Source organism: Lycium barbarum, chromosome 6, assembly GCF_019175385.1.
Source record: "Lycium barbarum isolate Lr01 chromosome 6, ASM1917538v2, whole genome shotgun sequence".
Taxonomy (NCBI): Eukaryota; Viridiplantae; Streptophyta; class Magnoliopsida; order Solanales; family Solanaceae; genus Lycium; species Lycium barbarum.
In genome coordinates, this window is record NC_083342.1 from 84,397,136 (window position 1) to 84,403,438 (window position 6,303).

The following is a 6,303-nucleotide window of genomic DNA, read 5'->3' on the forward strand; positions in this document are numbered from 1 at the left end:
CAACTATTTATCGCTTGTACGTTCCCCTTCAACGATCACGTTTCTACCTTCATCAAAGTCATACTATCATTAGAATCTATAGCTAGCATCTATGACTAAAACTAGAGAAAATCGGATAGCATCTCCTACATAACGTATCTCAACTCCCAAACGTCAATAATAAATTCACGGTGCCATAACAATAGCCATTACTCATTCACATTATCCATATTTCTAGTCTTACATTCAATTCATCCATAACCATGGCCATAACACACATGACTCCCATTTACATACATTGTGCATCTCATGTTATCAACATCATTTATATCTTATCTACATCACAATACATCAAGACCCATAGCTCAATTCATACTATTTCTCAAAATGACACTATTCCATATTCATGACTCATTTTCTATACTCTTCTACAATCCAAGTATTTCAACTCTTAACTACCTTGAACAACATAGAAATATCATGAATCTTACCTTAAATGTTGTAGGAACAAGCTTTAGTTGATAATACTCCACTTTGAGCAAAACCCTAGTTTATCTCCATTTGGATTTCTTGACCTTGGATGATCTTGATGGTTTTCTTACACTTGATTCCCTTGATTTATGTTGTTGATTACCAAATATCCTTGAATTCTTGTGGAATATATGTAGAGAGATGTTCTAGAGAGAAGGGGTGTGATGTAGAAGTGAAATGAAATAAGCCTTGGTCCCCTTTTTTAATGACTTAAAAATCTGATCTGAAGTGCCCAGTGGTCGTAAACTTGGTTTACGGTCCGTATTCCAGTTTACGGACCGTCCTTCGTGGTCGTATTTAATCATATCAGAACCAGAAACTCAAACTGAGATGTGGTGATTTACGGACGCAGTTTACTGGCCGTAAGCCTCTTTACGGTCCGTATTTTGGGTCGTTTTTAACCATTTGCTCATTTAGCAGAAAGTTGAAGTTTTGGAAGCCAAAATACGACATGGCAGTTTACGGACCGTATACCACTTTACGATTCGTATTTCACTTTACGACCAACTGGCCAGAATGCAAACTTGCAACTTTTCACATTTCCAAAACCTATAATTATTCATTATGGGGCATAACCTCTCTCTTATTGCGATTGCCTTCGGAATCTCACTTAGGGTCGTCAAATGTTATTTCTTACTCGTGGAAACATCGTACACTTGTACTCATCACTAGTTCATTCACTTGCGTACCAACGGAAGATTTTTCCGAGGTGTAACAATTACAACTTGTCCGTATTCATTCACATTCCTCGTACATTCTTCCTATTTCCTTTACGATCGAATTTCTGTACCTCTTGCTGTGATTCATATCTCCAGTCATTGATGTTTTGGTCTCTTGGCCAAACGTATTAGCTTATTATCATTCCTCTTGTCCTTGATGGTTGCATATTTCCTCTTGCCTAGTCCATTAGTCCGTTACTTTTGCCCTTAGAACCTTGCTTAACTTTCCTCGCTCATAAAACACTCTCCTCCTCTTTGCCATATTACCACATCGACCCCAGAATTTGTAAAATACTCTTTTAGAAGTACGAATCCGTTCCATTTCCAAGATCGTCTCTTGGGAAGGGGTTTGTCCGTTCCCTAGGCGGACGTATCAATACGGCCTCATATTTATCCTCTCAGACGTACCTTAAGAGTCAGACTTTCCTTGACATTTTTCGTAAAATTTGATCATTCCCTCTCGGATCGCATCCATATCCATTGTTATTATACTGTAAACCCCATTTATTCCGATCTGCTCTCAATATTTTCGCATTTAATTTTTGTCACATTTTGCCATATCCCATCCTTTCTACTTACTTACTTTAGGAATTTACCCAAATGGCTTTTCACCTTTACTATCGCCTTAGTCCTCTTCCCAAGAATTCCACTTAACCCTTACTAACAACATAATTCCCTTGCTCAGGCTTCTTCTCTCCTCACAGTATCATAATCTTGTTTTATATATACATATTACTCCTTCCCCAATATTATTATATCATAATCACTCTACTTTAATATTCGGAGAAAGACAATATCAACTTATCTTGTAGCAATGGCTACCTTAATTTCAATACCCAACTTGATCACTACGTTTAGTACCTCATAAGATAAATCATAAAGTTCATATATTTCCTGTTGTCAAATGACCTTCACCATATCTGTTAAAAAAATTAAGATACCTTTCCTTAGAAGGATCTCATCCATCCTTTTTATTACAGTCTAGTCTTCATCATCTATCCTTAAACATCTATTTGAAGTTCTAAAGGAAAACTCGAATAAAATTTTGTAAAACCTTTTCCCCCGCGGTTGGAAAAGTCCTTGACTCCCGCGGTTGGGTAAATACTATTATACTCTCTGAAATTTCCAACGTTCAAAAAATTGTCGCAGTCACGAATCAACACACGCGACTGCTTTTCGTCCTTAATCCCGGGGTTGCGAGCGGTAACAAAATGTCTTAGTCGCAATTATCCATAATTACTTTAGTGATCAACTTCCTAAAAAATTTCCATTTGCCAAATCAGATAATATCCCATAGTAATCATACATAACATAAGAAGTATTAATAAAAGGACCCATGTACCTGTAGTCGGCCCGTCCTGATCCCAGTCTGTGGAACTGCGTAATGAAATATCTCCTTCGTCATCTCCCCGCTATCTACTAGTCTGCTCCTCCTCGTCTTCCCCATTATAGTTCGTAGGGTATAGGTACTCTGGTAACTCCTGATTGACCGAAGGCCAAAACAGAGGGCTAGAATACGCTGTAACACTCACACTAGTAGTTGCTCTAACAAAATGCTCCATCACAGGAGAAACTGGAAGAGCCAAATCTAGTACAACCTCAGGAGCCTCTTGCTCCTCCGGGGTCTCGTACGAACCCTCAGATGGGTCCGTGTCGTAGCTAGCCTCTAATGGATCCTCCTTTGTAGGGGTCATCGACTCTAGGGGAACCGTCTCAATGTCCTCGGAAGGATCAGTCTCCATAGAATAACTGAGGCTCCTCCTAATCAGGCCCGAGGGTGATGCTGGTCCGGAATCTACCCCGGGGGCCTTTCTTGCACCCCCATCATCTGAATCAATTTGCCTAAAAAAAAAAGTCAGAAATGATCTAATCTAGACTTGGCTCTATCGCACGATCTAAGATGAGAACAAAGGTCAATCATTCCTAAATGCCCCACAGCCTCTTGTTTATAAGTGTAGCGCGCTTCACACCCATAAACAAGACACTACTAGACAGGGTCTGTAGACATACCCTAGGATGGAACTACTCTGATACCACTTTGTCACCGGGGTTTATTCAAATTTGGTAATAGCTACTTCTAAGATCAACCTTCAAAAACACACTTGAGCCACAAAGCTCATCCAACATATCATCAAGTGTCACGCCCCAAACTGAGGGGTTGTGACGATTGCCCGACCTTTTCTGATCAAGTACTCCTACTTTCGAACTTCAAACTCGCTGAGCAACATAGTGGCCCATATATGACTTTTACTGAATTATACACATCGGTGATATCAACAAAACAAACTCCATGTCCAAAACTCATAACCATCACCTACATATATGTACAGAAAATAACACTGTAAGCTGACTAGGTCGCTACATATGTCGTATAATGGAATAAAAGCTAGCAAAGCTATCTAACTTTTTAACTACACACAATGTCTACAGACCTCTTATGGAATATAAACTGTAGGAAGGACGGGACAAAGCCCCGCTATACTCATGTGTACATATCAAAATATCATACCCAAAGACTGCGGCTCCGGACCAAGTGGACCGCACTGACTGCGGCTGAGAGAAAATCCTACTGTGCTGGGCTGCTCGCCTGACTACCTGAACCTGCGGGCATGAACACAGCGTCTACAAGAAGGGACGTCTGTACGAATAATGTACTGAGTATATAAGGCATGCAAATAACATACGAAGGAACGTGGAACATAACATGAGACCAAGATAACCTATCATCTGGGAACGTACAATGTGTAATGCGTGAATCTTAGAAATCATATGTAAGTAAGCACATACACATGTATGTATGTATGTATATATATATATATATATATATATGTTAGTGTTGTGGAACATGCAAACCGATCCATAAATGTTAGTGCCGAGGAACGTACGGCCCGATCCATGAATATCATATGTTAGTGTCGAGGAACGTACGGCCCGATCCATGAATATCACATGTTAGTGCCGAGGAACGTACGACCCGATCCGATCCATAAATATAATATGGTAGTGCTGAGGAACGTACAGCCCGATCCATACATATCATATGCTAGTGCCGAGGAACGTACGGCCCGATCCATAAATATAATATGCCAGTGCCGAGGAATGTACGGCCTGATCCATAAATATAATATGTTACATATACATAATGTAATTAGTATGCATGAAAGCACATATGAAAGCTACAACTTTATCGGAGTGACGTAAGGTCGGTAACCTCCGATTTATATTATGGAACAATCATTATCGCTATATCTCACCTTGAAGGAACAAGTAATATAAGGTGAGATCAACAACAATGAGTAGAATCAAGGAAATCATGGAATAAACTCAATAATCTCATAATAGCATTAAAATCATAAGATTTGAAATTTCTAGAGTTAGAATCACCATCATCATGCTCAACCTAGAAAACATCGCATCCTTAATATCATAAGAAGATTTTAAGAATCATGGACTTCTAACTTTTGGATGTAAGAAAATGTTATGGCAAAATATCCGGAATCATAACACGGGAATCATGCCTTTCAAAAGAAAGGGTCCAACCTTAACATACCTTTTTGTCTCCTTAGCCACTCAACATTTATCCTTCCAAGCTCGTGGATCTACATATAAACCATCAAACTATTGTTAGGCTCAATGTCATACGCTCATCTTAAGCCTTTAATTTCATTCTGTTTAGAATCTACCGAAATTTGGGAAGTATCTCCCCTGTTTATATGCCTAGCTCGAAATCACAATCCAACAACCAGAAACAACAACAACAATACCAACATCATAACAAACATTATCAACACCAATAGGCTCCATAAAACATCCCACACAATGTTTTCAAAGTTTATCAACTAACCAAATTTTTATACGGCTATTTAACAACTTTATCTCCGTAAATAAACCGAATTTAATATCAATAAGGAGAGATTCATACCTTACTCCCACTAGAACCACAATATCTTTAATATCCACCTTGAATGCAAGCCAGGATCCCTCGCAAGGCAATATTACAATTCCAACTATACGTTGTCCGAATCTAAATTCGGGGAATTCCAAATGTTTTGCATAAAATTTGGTTGACGGGGGTTAGGGGAATATTCCAGAATATTTGGGAAATTTTGAGGGGTGTTTGGTATGAAAATAAGGGGGTAATCCCCCTTTTATACATGTCTAGAGTCGGTTTGCACCGACCTAGAAAGTCCTCAGCGCGTTCGCGCTGGGTTGCTTTGTGACCCTTCTGCGCGTTTGCACCACCTCCTGGCACGTTCGCGCAGTGCAATTTCCCGGCCTGCCAACCAGACTTGTAACGTTCATATCTCCTTACTCCAATGCCATATCGATGAGCGGTTTGTTGCGTTAAAAACTAGACTTCATGAACATCACTTTTGGCTTTTCCTTTGCCTCAAAACTTCTCATATGCTAAAAGAAATGGGATGGCGATACTTTACTGTGATTTTGTAGACGGCTCTACAATCAATGCACATCCTACAAGTGCCATCTTTCTTTGGAACAAGAATCACCGAAATGACACATGGACTAAGACTCTTCTTCACTGGACCCTTTTCAAGAAGCTCTTCAACTTGCCTTTGCAATTCTTTTGTTTTTTCTGGATTGCTCCTATAAGCCAGTTTGTTGGGAATTTGTGAACCCAGCACAAAGTCAATTTGATGTTTAATACCCCTCAATGGAGATAATCCATCGGGCATTAACTCCAAAAATAGCTTATCATATTCCTGCAAAAGAGAAGACACACTACTAGGCAAAGTGCTAGTAGTTTGGTTAGTATACAAAAGAAGATCTTTGTTTACAAGGCACACCATGAAGTGCCTCTCATCAATTCCCTTCAAACAATTGCTTGGTTTGGCCAACATACACCTCTTGGATCCATCTTGAGATGATCCTTCTCCACCAATAGCCACTGAGGCTCCCTTTTCACGCTTTTCTTTTTTTCTCCACTTGAACCCTCTCCCGGAGTTCCTTTATGATTCGATAATCTTCACTCACTTGATATGGTGTCAATGGGGCAAGAGTGTACTTTCTACCCTCGAATACAAATGAATACTCATTGGACCTCCCCCTATGTTGG